At 52.4% G+C, this 16,975-nt stretch overlaps 1 long non-coding RNA gene across 1 annotated transcript; it reads right to left on the reverse strand.

Annotated features, from left to right (window-relative positions):
• Positions 1–735: 735 nt before the first annotated feature.
• On the reverse strand, positions 736–3,582 carry LOC121140155. Its single transcript, XR_005876962.1, has 3 exons — positions 2,896–3,582; positions 1,485–1,620; positions 736–1,391 (listed from the first exon to the last, which is right to left on the reverse strand). It is a non-coding gene; the product is annotated as an uncharacterized LOC121140155 (long non-coding RNA).
• Positions 3,583–16,975: the final 13,393 nt, after the last annotated feature.

The following is a 16,975-nucleotide window of genomic DNA, read 5'->3' on the forward strand; positions in this document are numbered from 1 at the left end:
GCCCCAAAATCAGACTCCATCCTCCATGGCCCAGCACCTTGGCAAAGGCCAACACTCCTTTCTCACATCCATAAATGCTCGCCCACTTCACCAACCTCACCCCCTCTTCCACAACCCCCTTCCTCAGCTGCTCCCAGCATCTGTGACCTTACTGCTGGAGTCACCATGGCTTATCCTCAGGCCTTGCTCTGCACTGAATTGTGTCCGTAAAAGAAATAGACTCAGCCTCTATAAAGGACCTTTCATCCCACGCGACATCGTGAATGGACCCTAAGGACATTATGCAAGTAAAATAAGCTAGAGGCACTGAAGGACAGATGTCATGCATGCTTCACAGGGCCAACAGATTCAGACAAAAGCAGACTGGGGGCTTCCAAGAAGTTGGGGAGAATGGGGAGGCCATGTTTAGCAGGTCTTGGGAAAATGACGGCCATGGCTGCTCGCTGCCTCTGACCTACAAGATGAAGAGCTGCTACTCCAGGGAATTCTATTCATTCCTTGGTGTCTTCGTTTATTTTCCTGTTGTTGTGATGAAACACTCTGACATGCCTAAGCATGGTGGCGCACGCCTTCAATCCCAGCATTCAGGAGAGGCAGAGGCAGTGGATCTTTGAATTCCAGGCCAGCCTGGGCTACGCAGTGAGGTCTTGTCTCAAGCAAGCAAACAAAAAATAACTGCCACAGAAGCAACTCAAAGGATCAAGGGTTTATTTTGGCTCACAATTTGGTGTACAGTCCATCATGGCGGGCGGGGGGGGGGGGGGGCAGGGCAGCAGGGGCTCGAAGCAGCTGGTCACATGGAATCTGTAATCAGGAAACACCAGAGATAAACGTATGCGAGTGCTCTCTCCGTTTTATACAGTCGGGATCTCCTGACCTAGAGAGCAGTCCCACCCGCAATCAAGATGGGGCTCAGTTAACATGATCAAGACCATCCCCAGGGGCCAGGCCACAGGCCCGTCTCCCTGGTGAGTCTAGGCTGTCAAGGAGACAGTGCCAACTGTCACAGATGACCTAAGCCCTGGCTGTCAGGGCCTGTCTCACCCCCCCGGGCACCACTGGCTAAGCACTCATGCTGTCCCCATCACTGCCAAGTGAGATTTGACCCTCTGTGCCCAGCAGTAGCCACGTATAAGCAGATTGTTTCTTGCAGGTCCTCCCTCCCTACAGCCATAGCTAGTGGAAGGCCCATCGGGTATAGAAATATCATTATTTATGGGTCACAGTGGCAACACCATCGCCCAGTTTCTGCTTGTGAGGTATCCGAGTGTCTCACACAGCCTCCCGAGAGCTCTTCCTCCAGAACCCAGAGCTTTCATTTCTTCCTTGCTTCCAGTGGCAGCCAAACCTCACCCTAGGATCCCGGGTTCCTGGGAAGTCTGGGCCCAGTCCTGTGGAGACCACAGGAGACATGAGAACATAAGAAGCCTGTTTCTGAGATCCTACAATCTGCATGGCGGGGTGAGCGGCGCAAGTCCAACCACCTGCAGGGGTGAGAAGAGGCCAGAGTGGGGCCTGCCAGAGACCGAGAAAGCTCCAAAGGTTCAGACCCTGGGCGCCAAGAGCTCTACTGGCTTCGTCGTCCTCTGCTTCTTCCTCTTCCGTAGGCACTGGATGACTCTGAGATGAGGAGAAGGTGAGGGTGGACGGTAAGTCACAGACACCGCCCCTCGGCTAGAGACAAGCAGACAGTCCTCACACTGTTCCACCGCCAACTTTACAGAGAAGGGTCTGGGTGCAGCAAGGAGAGCCGGCATCCCTCAGGACACGGGGAAAGTCAGTAGCTGCACCCTTATGGACTCTCCCGGCCTCACATCCAGCCCTTTGTCCACTGAGTACTGTGGGGAGGTAAGAACGGAATGCAGGAGGCTGCAGTGATGACTCAGGGGCGAAGAGCATTTGCTGCGTTTGCAGAGGACCTGGGTTTGGTTCTCAGCACCCACCTGGCAGCTCATAACCACCTGAAACTCCAGAGAATCTAACCCCCTCCCCTGTTCTCCGAGGGCACCAGTTATCTGTGTGGCACACAGACAGAGATGCAGGCACACACTCATAAAATGGAAACAAAACCGTCTCTCGTGACGGAGAGGACATCACTACCAACCCTGGTTGCTTGAAGAGAAAAGTGGGCAATGGGAAGCAACCCATGACTCTCCAGGCTGCGAGCAGTGAGGAGGGACGGCCATCTGAGGCCCAGACTCATAACGTCTCCCCGCCACGTCTCCCTAAAGCCAGGGGGCCCCTGTTCGTCATCTCTCCCTGTGTTGTCTGTTCCGGGGATAAAATGCGATGAGGAGCATGGGAAAATAGTGAATGTTTCATGGTGATGCAGTTTCACAGTGAGTGAATAGAATCGCTTTTCCTTCTTTCTAGAGTTTCCATTTTAAAATGTAGCAATCACTAACGTATTTGGAGGGAGCTCGTGTGCACATCACCGACCCTTTGTGGAGGCAAGAGAACCATGTGAACGGTGGCTCCTCTCCTTCCTCCATGGGATGCGCGTCCCAGAGGCTGAGCTCAGGCCCCCAACTTTGGCAGCAGTCACCTTTAGCCAGCGAAGCATCTCATCGGCCCTCCAACTCTTCTTATTTTGGTAAACTACACATAACACGAAAGCTACTGTTTTAACCTCGTTGAGCCTGCGGTTCAAGGTGTTTAATCCACACTCGACTTTGAAAACTGAGCCTCCTGCCTGCACATCCTGCCTGGGCAGGCCCAGGGAGGGGTGAGGATGAAAACCTCCCGGCTGAACAATGAAGAAAAGGAAACAGGAAGGGTCAGGAAGGAAGCGGTACTGGGGAAGAGCACGCAGGAACCGGCTTCCCAGTGGCCTGCCCAGCCCCACCCAGCGCTGACCCGCCCCAGCCTCCTCCAGGAAGGGCCGCCTTGCCTTACCTCAACAGCAGCCGCGGCCAGCTCCCACCACCCCTCCCTCCAACCAGGAGCCATGAGGAACTTCCCTGGCCTTCAGTTTACTCGAAAGCTGGATGTGCCCAACCTGAAGAGCCCAGGATCCTCATCTGCAAAGGGGGATGAGTGAGAGTTGGACTCCTGAGGCCATTGTGCCAACACTTGGCACCAGGCAGCTTCCGGTGTCAGCGGCTGCCTGGTGCTGTCACCCTTGTTATTCTGACACCGCGTCCTGTCAAGGGGCAGGCTGTCACACCTACACCCTGCAGGCCTGGTGTGTCCCCTCAGCATCCCTAGGCCAAGTCCTTGAGCTTCAGTCCATGTCCACAGGTTTCCGACGGATCTGGGACCAGCTCACGGTGGGCTGAGGCCCAAAAAGCAAGACACCGGCCAGTCCGCAGGACTCTCAAGGACAAGAGGAGACAGGGAAGGCCTCTGTCCAGATCAATAAATAATAAGCACATTATTTATTGGGAAGGACGGTGAAAGAGGGCGAGGTCAGAGCCAGGGAAGGCCCCTGGCTTCCTAGGGGAGAGGAATGAAGGAGGGCCCAGGGCAGAACTGTCAGGCAAGGGCCAGGAGGTGACAAACGTCCTGGGGTGGACAGAAAACAGGAAGTGATTTCGAATTCAGGGGGCAAAGGGTACAAAGTAGAGGAGGGGAGGATCTTGGGGCGCTAAATGGGTGGGACAGATCAAGGTCTGTGTGTGCCCAATGGCACCCTGGCTCTCCTTGCAGGTGACTGGAGTGACCAGAGCTGGGGAAGAGGCTCAATCTATACGATCAAGTGCTGGCCCTGGGGTCTACGGTCAGGGGAGACACCCCACAGGCATCTTGGTAGGAAGGCATAGAGTAGGAAGAGGCTGGGGGATTGGGGGGGCTGCAGAGGGGAATGGTCAGCAGAGCGATGTCCCCGATCTAACTAACTCCTAGAGAACAGAGGGGGCTCCAGAGGCAGCTCCACCCATGAGGTGGAGATCATTCTGGATTATCTGAGCGAGCCAGTGTAATTGGAGGTCTCTAAAATGCGGAAGCAGGCAACAGAAGAGGCAGCACCAGAGTAAGGCTACTGCAGGGCCTGAAGCTGCAAGGGGCCAGTGGGTGGGCTCTCTGCTTAGAAAAAGGCAAGAAAGCTGACCCTTCCAACAAACACACACACACACAGAGAGCAAGAGAGCCTGCAGAAGGAACTCAGTGCTCTCTCTCACACAGTCTGCAGAAAGAGTCCTCTCTCTCTCTCTCTCTCTCACATACACACACACACACACACACATACACACAAAGTCTGCAGAAAGAATCCTCTCTCTCTCTCTCTCTCTCTCTCATACACACACACACATACACACAAAGTCTGCAGAAAGAATCCTCTCTCTCTCACACACACACATACACACACACAGTCTGCCAGTGCTCACACACACAGTCTGCAGAAAGAATCCTCTCTCTCTCTCTCTCTCTCTCACACACACACACACACACACACATACACACAAAGTCTGCAGAAAGAATCCTCTCTCTCTCTCTGTCTCTCTCTCTTTCTCTCTCTCCCCCTCCCTCCCTCCCCCCCCCACAGATTCTGCCAGTGCTCACACACAGAGAGCCTGCAGAAGGAGCTCAGTGCTCACACACACACACACACAAAGTGTGCAAAAGGACCACACACACAGAATCTGCAAAAGAAACACAGTGCTCACACACACACACACACACACACACACACACACGCACGCACGCACGCTTGTGTGCACACACAGCCTGCAGAAGGAACCCAGTGCTGCTGTATAACTTGAATTCAGCCAGGTTTGACCTCTGACCTGCAGAACTCTTTTATGACTCTAAATCTGGGATGATTTGTTGTGGTAGCAATAAGGAACCCATACCACAGCTGAAGAAAGGGAGTCTCTAAGTTGGGGAAAGACATGCCACTAACCATGAGGGGCTGGCAAGAGCCGGAATGGGATCGTAAGAGGACACAAGTTCATGCCCCACAGCGCTGGGGCCGGAGCCCCGGAGCGGGCGTGGGAGAGGACGCTGGCAGGCAGTAAGAGCACAGAGAATGGATGGACCATGGAGGTCTTGGTGAGAGGTTCTCCACAACTGCTTAGATCTCATTTTTCAAGTATCGAAACAACCACACCGGTAAAGCTTTCCTTGCTTAGAACTAGCCAGGCAGAAACAACAGAATTTGAACCTCAAGAGTTGAAGTCAAGATGCTCAGGGCCAGGAGATGCAAGTCGTGATACTGAGTGTTCCCAGATGCTCGCCTATGGGTTTTTACCGGAGGAGACACAGTGGGTGGAGCTGATTCTGATCCTTTTCCACCTCACTCTCCCACTAACTCTTCTTTTTTGTTTAATCCCCCCTTCAACATAAAAAGAGGGAAGTGGGGAGGTGTCCAGCAGGCGGGACGTGTGCGGCTCCCAGCCTCTGCCTGGCTTCGTTTCTTCTCCGAGCTTCGTCCCCCACCGTCTCCCCGGCCTTTGTCTGGCTCCCGCGCTGCCGCGCACATGGTCCCCTGTCAAATTCCGGGCGGCTCCGTGGGACACGTGTCAGGAAGCCAGCAGCGCTGCAGGCCCCGTGTAACCATGGAAACGGAGGCCAATGGGAGGCCCGTGCTGCCCGCGGGGGCGGAGCCTATAGCGGGGTGGGGGCGTGCCTAGGAACTAACGGGCGGGGTTTGGGTGTGGTTTGTGCCTGTGACAGTCCGCAGTGCAGAGGACGCCCACCAGGCTGAGTCCTGTACCACGTGGTTTTGATGACATCTTTTTTTGGTACTGGGAATTGCTTTGCCTATAAACTCTAAGGTTAAGATTCAAGAATTCTTCAGAACCAGGTTCCGTGCCACCAGCCATCCTGGGCCATGGGCATGCGACCAGACCCTCTGGTTCTTCATCTCGGCTGTCTGTAAACCGGCTTGGTGTGAGGTTCCGAAGATCCCCAGCCTAGCACCAGAGGCGACCCATGGCAGGTGCTCTTATGACCGAGGTCCTCTTTCCCCCAGGAAGTAGCTACTCATTCTGGGTCGGGGAACCTATCTCCTCTGGAGGGGGGAAGTCCTGGGACTCTGACTTCTGACTCCATTGCCCAAGAAGGAATCCAGAGCTGGGCTCAGTGTGCCTGTCCACGAAGTGGGAAGAGGAGGACCTGCCAGTCAATCTGTTCCTGTTTCAATGGGCTGGAGGCCTGGAGGTGAACACACAGCTACGTCTCCCAGTGCGTGGGGTGGAAGTCCCAGTGCTCAGAGCTGGGGGACAGGACAGGAGTGTAGGTATCACTGCTCAGCAGAGATCTATGGCAGCATTTTTGCCTCTGGGTCAAAAATGAAACTGGGTCTGAAACAAGGTAATACAGATTCTTTACCGCCAAGATGCCCAGTGGCAGCTGGAGCAGACAACAGACTATACACAAGAGGGAACTGGAGTCTGGAAAGCTAGACCCCCAGAGTCCAGCACAGGACAAACATCCTCTAGGCAGGGACTTCTGATAGCTGGAAGCTGTCACTTCCATGAAGAAGTGGGACGTTCCAGCCGCCCATCCATCCATCCATCCATCCATCCATCCATCCATCCATCCATCCACCGCCCATCCATCCATCCACCCGCCCATCCATCCATCCACCCGCCCATCCATCATCCAGCCAGCCAAGTTTTCTGCAGGTCAGCTGTATGCTGGACTCACTGCTAAGAACTGGGCTGCAGAGGTGGCCAAAGAAATTGCTGTCTGCAAGAGGCCACTCTCTGGCTGGGGAGACAGACCTTAACGAAATAAACATGCAAACAAGTGCACAGACTCAGACATCTATGGACACCCTCGAAGGAAAGAACAGCATCTATTAACAATCAGTAAATAAGACGGAGGCCAGGGAGGGAGGGAGGGAGGCGGGGGGGGGAGGCAGGGAGGGCCTCTCCTGGGAGGCGGAGGAGGTGACACCCATGAAGGGGCACCTACGAAAGGCAGGAGGCTGCAGTGGGGAGGGAGGGTGAAAAGGCTGGAATCTGAAGCCCAGAGCCGTGCATGGTGGGAGAGACTCTGTAGCCCAGAGGCCAGCAAGGACATGAATCAGCAGGCAACAGCCAGCAATCTGGAGTCCAGAAAATGGCCCCGGATTGGCCTGCAGAGAGCTAGGCTAAAATGCTCACCCACAGCCACTTTCTCCCTGCCTTCCCCGGGCTGGGGCAGGTAACTCGGAGTGATCTTACCATCTCCCACCCCTTTCCTTGAAGAGACACAGAATGCCCTGGAATCAGAAATGAGCCTCAGGGCCGGGGAGATGGCTCGGTTGGTAAAGTGCTTGCCTTGCAAGCTTGAAGACGTGAGTTCTCCAGAGCCCATATGTTAGAACGCTAGGCGTGATGGTGCGGGCTCGTAATCCCAGCCCTGGGAAGACAGAGACAGGAGGAAACCTGGAGCTCACTAGCCGTCCTGCCTAGCTGAATCAGCAAGCCCAGGTCAGCGAGAGAGCTGCCTCCAAAACCAAGGTAGACAGCTCCCGAAGAGCAGCACCTGAGTAAGCCCCTTGGACTCCACATGGACCCACACACACTTAAACATGTGTACACATACAAAGACATTTCTCCCCATAAAGGTGTATGGAGTCTAGGGAACAGCACTCAGTGTTGTCCTCTAATCTCCATACATGTACATGTGCATGCACACACACACACACACACACACACACGTGTATTTCACACACAAACCCACAATGAATTTTAGTCATCTCCACTGAGAAAGGTCCAAGATTCACGCACAGATACAGTGCTACCACAGGCTTTTAGAGTTAGTTTGGGAGGCTGGATTAGTTGGTGGTTGCTTTGGTGTTGTTAAGATTGGGGTTCAGGGTCAGAACTGTGCATTTGGATTTTGTTGAATATATCTGTATCCCCAGGACCCCACAGAATATCAGACATGCTATAGGTGTCGATGATTTTTGCCTGCTGCTTTGAGATAGGGTCTTACTATGCAGACTAGGTTGCCTTCAAGCTCTTGGATCCTCCTGCCTCATTCCAAGTGCTACGGTTACAGATGTCTGTACTGCCAACCCAGATTGCTGTGGTTGGTTGGTTGGTTTGGTTTGGTTGGTTTGGTTTTTCAAGACAGGGTTTCTCTGTGTGTAGCTCTGGCTGCCCTGGAAGACCAGGTTGGCCTCGAACTCACAAAGATCTTCCTGACTCTGCCTCCCGAGTGCTGGGATTAAAGCCGTTCGCAGCCACCATCTGGTGATAGTTCTTTTTTCTTTTTTGATTAATGAATTACTATCTCATTGTGTCCCCAACAAGACAAGATGGCCAGTAACCTCAATTCCCTGGGTTTTGTGACTATTTGTATTTTGTTTTCAGAATAAACAAGCTGGTAAAAACTTCCCCATGTACTCATTTTATAGTCTTCTAAGATGAATCTAAAATCAAGGGAGAAAACAAAAATTGGAGGCTGGGGAAATGGGGAGACAGCTTTGGTTGGCAAAGTGCTTGCTGTATAGACACAAGGACCTGGATTTGATCCACAGCACTTGTGACAAAGAAAAAAAAAAACAAGCACAGGGCCATACACCTATAATCTATAATTGCAGCACTAGAGAGGCAGAAACACACATACCCCAGACATATACACCACATACACACAGCACACACAAACACACCACCCCCGCATACACACTATACACACACATATTCACACCATACCACACCACACATACATACCACACATGCACAACCCCCGCATACACACTATACACACATATATTCACACCATACCACAAACATAAACACACCACATACAAATATATCACACTTACCACACACACATACCACATACAAGCATACCACACATACACCACACACACAACCCCCACATACACACCACACATACAACCCCACATATGCACAGCACATACATCACATACCACACATACGCCACACACCACACACATACCACATTACACACACCACAAACAAACATACCACACACACACCACACATGCACAGCCCCCACATACACACTATACACACCATACGCACACCACACCATACACACAACACACACAAACACACCACATACAAATATATCGCACATACCATGTACAAACATACCACACATACACCACACACACAACTCCCATATACACACCACACACATACAATGCCCACATACATACCACACACTACACACACGTAACCCCACATACACACAACACACACATGCACCATATGCACACATCATACACATGTATACAATACACATACACGCCACATACATGATCCCACGTACATATGACACACAAACACCACACACGACATACAGACATACTAGACATACCACACACTTCATACCCCATGCACAAGCAGGAGTAAGCCAGGTGACAAGGACAAAGAGCTGGGAGCTCAGGGAACAAAGCACCTTGGGGACAGCCATCAGGACAGGACAGCAGAGGAGCTGGGACGGGAGATGCAGACGGAAGAACTGAAGACCTCAGGTCAGGACACCCTTGACCATGAACTGGAACCCAGTAAGTCTTGCCTTCCACCAGCTGCCGCTGCAGGGAAGCAGCAGCCAAGAACTCACTATAGAAATTTCCGGTATTTTGTCTTTGTGTCCCTCAAACAGTATTAAGGGGAATCTCTCAAACAGTATTAAGGGGAATCTGAGTTATGTACCCTGGGCAGTCATCTTCAACCCAGGGCTCTGCCCTAGATCACACACATACACACACGCGCACGCACGCATGCACACACACGCACGCATGCGCGCGCACACACACCAGCTTGCTGCCTCTGCACACACGCGCATGCACACACACATACACGCACACCAGCTTGCTGCCTTGCACACACGCACACACGCGCATGCACACACACACACGCACACACACCAGCTTGCTGCCTTGCACACCCCCCCTTTCTGGCCACTCTTTCTACATTCAGTTCCAGGACCTCTGCCACTCTAGCTCATTGCTGCCTTTGTTTCCCCAGAGATACCAGCAGAGCAGAACCTGGAGCTGACCCACCCTGCTTGGGATCCTTCCTCCCTCGGATCCACCCTCAGCAACTGGAAGGTGCTGGCCAGGCAGAGAATAGGCAGACCAAGAAGGCGGCACTGAGATTTGTTGTCTAGAGAAGCTGGGAATGTGTGTCTCCGCTGGGCAGTGGGGAACCATGGGGGGATTTTGAGACAGAACATGAGTGTGTGTGCCTGGAACACAGGGGTCTGTTTTGTTTTGTTTTGTTTTTTGTTGTTTTGGTTTTTTGAGACAGGGTTTCTCTGTAACTTTGGAGCCTATCCTGGAACTTGCTGTGTAGACCAGGCTGGCCTTGAACTCACAGAGATCGGCCTGCCTCTGCCTGACTCTAGGGCTCTGTTTCATAGGTGACTCTCATCCTGGACCTAGACCTGGCAGAGCCCAGCAAGCCCTGGGCCGCTGGACAATACTGTCCTGACTCCAGCCCTTGCCTCCTGGTCCCTGGGAGAGTTCCTTCTTAAATGCCAAGGAGGCTAGGTGCTGGGGCTCCCAAGAGGGCTCGCTGGGTAAAGGTGCTTGCCACCAAGCCTGGCAACCTGAGTTTGATTCTTAGGACCCACGTGGTGGGAGGAAGGAACCAGTTCCTGCCAGTTGTCACCTGACTTTCACACGTGTGCACTGTCAAGTCACCCCCCACACACACACACACACAAAATAGAGAAACACAACTTTTAAAAGGAGGCCTTTAATCCAAGCACTCTGGAAGCAGGAGACAAACTGATCTCTGTAAATTTGAGGCCAGCCTGCTCTGCATAGAGTTTCCAGAGCCACATAGTGAGATGCTGTATAAAAAAATAGGAAAGAAAAAAAAAGGAGGCCAAAGGTGATTGACTGACTGACTGAATGTCCTAGGCACCACGGCCTCCCTGAATCACTGTTTCTCACCTGTGTGCCAATCAGGGGCCTGCCACTGATGCCCTCCCCCACTGACTAGAGCCCCACACTCCCCACCTGCACTGTGGATTCCTGACCTACCTCCGCCTATCATCCCATAAAGGCCCTTGCTCCCCGAGGCAAGACCCAGAGCGCCGTGGAAACCTGTTAGTGCCTCAGCTCTGGCTGTAATTCTGGTTTCCAGCAACATATAAAAATAGCTTCAAGGACATCCAGGGGACAGGAAGGGGAGACCTGGTCCCTTAGCTCCCATCTCTCCCTCTCCTAGGCCCCCCTGCCATTGGTATGTTTCCAGGCTTTAACCAGGTCTGTGTCTCCCTGTAGACTGCAGGCAGAACCACAGACTTAGTCAGCAGCCCATCTCCCTGCTCCAGGCAAAGGGAGGCAGAAGCAGAAGTCCTCGGAGAGACTCCTCCCACCACCAGCACAAGTTCTGGGACCACTGCAGGGCCCTGGTGCAAGGCTGGGGTCCGGAACCATCTGAGGAACTCTCCCAGGGACCAGGGAGCAGACCATGGGCTGGAGCTCGCTGGGCTTTCCAGATCTCCTTTCCCAGATAGTGGTGAGACCTGTGCCTGCTACAGATGGCCTTCCGAGATGAGCTCGTGTGTGTGTGTGTGTGTGTGTGTGTGTGTGTGTGTGTGTGTGTCTGTGTCTGTGTGTGTGTGTGTGTCTGTGTCTGTGTGTGTGTGTGTGAGAGAGACAGAGAGACAGACAGACAGACAGAGAAAGAAGAGACAGAGAGAGACAGACAGACAGACAGACAGAAAGACAGAGAGACAGAGAGAGAGAGCCAGCCTTCAGCAGGAGAGGAAGAGAAGACAGCAGGCACCACATTTGTGTCTAGTGCTGAGAGCTTTGTCTCGGGGTCCCCATTGTACAGATGAGCAGACACAGCTGCCTGGCCCCATGACCCCCTGGGCTCACGGCTAGCATGGGGACTGCAGAGCTGGGTAAAGAGTGAGGTGTGTCGGGTACACACTTCTAACACTTGGAAGACAGAGGTAGCTCTCTGTGATTTCAAAACCAACCTGGTCCACAGAGCAACGCCTAGGACAGCCATGACTACACAAAGAAACCCTGTTTAAAAACAAACAAACAAAAATCAAAAGAGCCGGGTAAAGGCACGGGCTAAGGGTGGAAGATGAAAGCTGGGATTCATTTTCTTCCCTGCCCCCCCTCCCCCCCGGGCCTCAAAACAAGCCTGCCCTCCTGAATCTCTCCTCTCAGCTCCTCAGAAACGCTGTGCCCAGGCTGAGCCCAGGGCGGGGTCCTGGGGAGCTGACCCGAGCAGAGCCTTGCTCTAGCCCCTGCAGGCCCCGCACAAGCAGCCTTCTGGGGCGGCCTCTACCATAGCCTGCAGCTGAGCGGACCCAGCCTGGCCTCCCAGAGTTCCACCGTCAGCTCCCCAAGCCTGGACATCCAATGTGGGGACAGAGGGTGACCTGGGGCACAGGTAGAGAACTGAGTGTGGGCTGTGTGAGGCTGTGGCTGACGCAAGGACAGTGTCCTCCTCTGTGGTCACGAAAGGAGAAGAGACCGCACCTTGGCATGGTATGCTGGGGGGGGGGCTGAGAGCAGGCAGACTCACCCCGGTGCATGCATTGTGCGTGTGCGCGCTCTCTCTCTCTCTCTGTCTCTCTGTCTCTCTCTATCTCTCTCTCTGTCTGTCTCTCTGTCTCTCTGTCTCTCTGTCTCTCTCTGTCTCTCTCTGTCTCTCTGTCTCTCTGTCTCTCTCTGTCTCTCTGTCTCTCTGTCTCTGTCTCTGTCTCTCTCTCACTCTCTCTCTCACACACACACACACACACACTACAGATAAAATAAATGCTATCCCATCCATAGTCATGTTGATTTGCCTTTCCCTAGTGACTAAGGGGCTGGGCAACTCATAGAAATTTATTGTAGAAACTTCCAGTCAAATTCTTGGCCCATTTTTGCATTGTCTTACCCATCTTATAAACATTTCCAAACTTTTACATTTTATTTAGAGGAGAAACACTCACATGCATAGACACTCGCGGCCATCAGAGGACAGGAGTCCCATGCAGGGGTCAGTTATCTCCATCCCTCATGTGGGTCCCGGAAATGAATTCAGGTCTTCAGGCTTGGCACCAGGCGCCTTAACCAGCATGCCCGTCTCTCCAGCCCCTCTCCCAAGAGTGCAATAGTCATGGCCTCTTACGTTTACTACCGTGACCCATTTCACATTTTCAAAGCAACGTCGTCATTTCGCCAGTGTACCCAGGCAGAGATTTAATCCAAATCTAATAGACGCCTAAACCCTATTTTCCTAGCCCTGGGAAGCAAGGGCAGTGTCCTGGTCAGGGGGCTGTGCAGGGAGAAGGTACAGAGAAGCGTCACTCTGGCAATCTAGGGGAGGGATGGAGGTGGCCACGCTAAAGTCTGTAGTGTCACAGCCCGTATCAGGTGCCTTGCCTGTACAGGTTGGTGGAATTCTTTTATTTTTGTTCCCAAGAATCCACTGGATCCCTCCACTACTAGATAGCTTCATGCCACCCTAACAAGGAAAGGCCAGGAAGGGTTTTTTGATGACCGAAAGAATCGGAGGGAAGAAAAAAGAGTTGGTTTCATGCATCTGTCAGCAATTAAAGGATAAAAACAATACAGACGGAGGTAGTGGGTGCTGAGAGACATCTCAGTTGGTAAAGTGCTTGCCACACAAGCATGGAGATTTGGGGACCCTCTGAACCCATGTAAGACAGCCAGAAACCGGTGCGTGCACTTGTAATGTCAGTACCAGGTAGACACAAGAGGCAGGTCCCTGGGCTCAGTGGCCAGCCAGCCTCGCCTACTTGGTGAATTTCAGCTCAGTGAGAGACCTTGTCTCAAAAAAAAATTAAATACACACAGTGCCTGAGGACTATTTGAGTCCACACACACACACACACACACACACACACACACGCTCATGCACACACACACACATGCTCATGCACACACACACATGTTCATGCACACACATGCTCATGCACACACATGCTCATGCACACACACATGCTCATGCACACACACACAAACACACACACATGCTCATGCACACACACATGCTCATGCACACACACACATGCTCATGCACACACACATGCTCATGCACACACATGCTCATGCACACACACATGCTCATGCACACACACACAAACACACACACATGCTCATGCACACACACATGCTCATGCACACACACACATATGCTCATGCACACACACACATGCTCATGCACACACACACATGCTCATGCACACACACACATGCTCATGCACACACACACAAACACACACACATGCTCATGCACACACACACAAACACACACACATGCTCATGCACACACACACATGCTCATGCACACACACACACATGCTCATGCACACACACACTTGCCAAGGCTGAGTCTTGGGTGGTCAGGAAGATCAGGGATAGCATGGATCAACTGAAGGTACCAGAAAAGAGGAGATGCTGGGGACCTCTCCAGATGGGCCAGGAAGCCAGACTAGAAAGGAGACAGCTATAGAGGAATCAGCCCCAAGTTCAAGCACAGAAAACACCCTGGCACCTAAATAAAAGTTTCTGCACACTGAACCACCAGCACTCAGGCAGTAGAGGCAGGAGAATGAGCAGTTCAAGGATAACCTTGGCTATGTAGTGAGTTTGAAGACAGCCTGAGAGAGAAAGAAACAGTAAATGACCCTTTCGAAGCTTTCTTTGTTATGGAATATTTTGTCAGACTCCAGAACAGCCTCGTGTGGGGACAGAGGAATCTCCCACTGCTTGGAAAAGCTACCATGTCTTTCTGAGGCCCAGAAACCACCTCAGCTCCCATGTCCGGAGTCTTGGTTGACCCTCTGGGTCCCAACCACAATGGTCTGTACGCAACAGTAAAGGCGTGTCACATAAAAGTGACAGCCTCGCCTCTTAAGTCACACAGCGAGGGTCAGGCAGCTGAGCTAAGCTAGAATCCCTGGATGCTAGTTGTCCCTGCCACCCCGAGGCCACGGAAGCTTTTTAAAGGAGAAGGGACATGAGGGCCTCCACTCCATGCTCCAAAGGGACAATGAGGACTGAAAGGAAGCAGGAGGTGGGGCATAGCCTGCCACTGCCCTACAGGAGCCACAGGGTGACCTTACAGTTCACCTCCCTGCCACGAGCTTCCCCACCTGTGAAACAGATGGGACAGGGTCACCCCTAGGACCTGTCAAGCATGGCAGGGTGTGTCTGTGTGAAGTGTTCAGTGTGACATAGTGTCCGATTCCCCCTCTCCCTCCTTCCTCTGTCTCTATGAGTGGTGTCGTACTGTGTAGCCCTGGCTGTCCTGGGACTCACTCTGTAGACCAGGCCAGCCTCTCTGTGCCTGGTGACATCTGAGACCTGATGCTGGCTGTATACTTACCCTGGCTTGCTGGGAGGGGAGCCATCTCTGCCAAGGCCAGAACCTTCTCCCAGTGAGGGCTCAGGAGAAGGAGCCATACAGGCCACTCCAGCCTACAAACAAAAGAAAATCTGCTATCCAGCCCACTTTACAGAGGACTTACCGCATGTATTATATGTCCCGCTGACGCTTCTGTGTTAAATAAAATTTCCCGGTGTTTTATTCCTGTTGGTGTTAATGGAATAGAATTTACGTAGTTTTTCTCTTCCTTTTTTTCCCCCTGGTGTCGTAATTTGGTTTCTTTGCTGTGATAAACACCATGACCAAAGACAACTTGGGGAGGGGAGGTTTATTTCATCTTACACATCCCTACTACAGCTCATCATCCAGGGAAGTCAGGGCAGGAGCCTGGGGGCAGGAGCAGATACAGAGCCATGGAGGGTGCTGCTTACTGGCTTGCTCCTCCTGGCTTGCTCAGCCTGCTTCCTTATAGCCCCCAGGACCACCTGCCCAGGGGTGGCCCCACGCTCAGGGAGCTGGGCCCTCCCACATCAAGTATTAATCAAGAAATGCACCATAGGCTGCCTTATGGGCAGACCAATGGGAGGTGGGGCATTTTCTCAGTTGAGGTTGCCTCTTCCCAGATGACCCCAGTTTGTGTCAGGTTGACAAAAACCTCACCAGGACAGCATGCTAAGGCTTGAACCCAGTGCCTCTGAGCACTACAGGCACTCTGACACACCCCTTACCCTCCTTTAAATTTTTAAAATTACATTTTTTTAAAAATGTGTGTGCCAGCACTTGGGAGGCAGAAGCATGCGGATCTCTGTGAGTTCAAGGCCAGCCTGGTCTACAGAGCAAGTCCCAGAACAGGCTCCAAAGATGTACATGGAAACCCTGTCTCAAAAAACAAAAAATAAATAGAAATAAATAAATATATGTGTGTGGATGTATTTGAGAGAGAAAGACAGAGACACAGAGAGAGGATTTGTGCAAGTGAATGCAATTACTCAGAGTTCATAGGCTTTGGATCTCCAAGAGCTGGAGTCACGGTGTCTGGTGGGTTGTGAGCCGCTCAACTTGGGTACTGGGAACTGAATTCAGGTCCTCTACAAAAACTTAAATCTCTTAACTGCTGAAGCACCTTGCCCTGCCAGCCCCTCATTTTGTGAACTACGTTTTATTGTTGTTTTTAACCGGGAGAGGGAGCATGCATGCAATGGTGAATATGGATTTCAGAGGGCAGCTGAAGGTTCTTTCCTTCCACCATGGGGGCCCCTGGGGTGGGTCACCAGGATGGCAGGACCAGGAGTGACTGACGTACCATAGTGGACTCTCAGGGTCCATAGTGCAAACTTGTAATCATCCTGGGACTCCTGTTTTGCACAGCCCTGCGACTAAGGGCTACCTGAGCGGCCCCTCAGCTGCTTCCTACGCTGTGGCTAACGTGGATCCCTGGAAACCACCAGGTGCTCCCAAGTCCTGTGTTTTGCACTTTTGTGGCTTTGGGGCCAAACGGTAGAAAGTAGGGCCTTGTTACTGTGGACTCCTGTAAGTAGTGATTCTCAGAGAAGACTGCCTTAATTCTACCCAGCTGGGGAGCCTAGATGTCCTCCACCTGGGTTGCAGAACCCTGAGAGGCCGGCCTGGTCCCTGCAGAACCTCGTCAGCAGTTACCTCAGAGGACAGGGGCCCCAAGGGACCTGAGACAGGGCTGAGGAGAGCAGTGAACTATTTCTGGGCTTGCAAATACTTGTTAATACCGTGTGCTGCCA

This window comes from Mesocricetus auratus, unplaced genomic scaffold (assembly GCF_017639785.1).
Source record: "Mesocricetus auratus isolate SY011 unplaced genomic scaffold, BCM_Maur_2.0 Super-Scaffold_100004, whole genome shotgun sequence".
In the NCBI taxonomy this organism is placed as follows: Eukaryota; Metazoa; Chordata; class Mammalia; order Rodentia; family Cricetidae; genus Mesocricetus; species Mesocricetus auratus.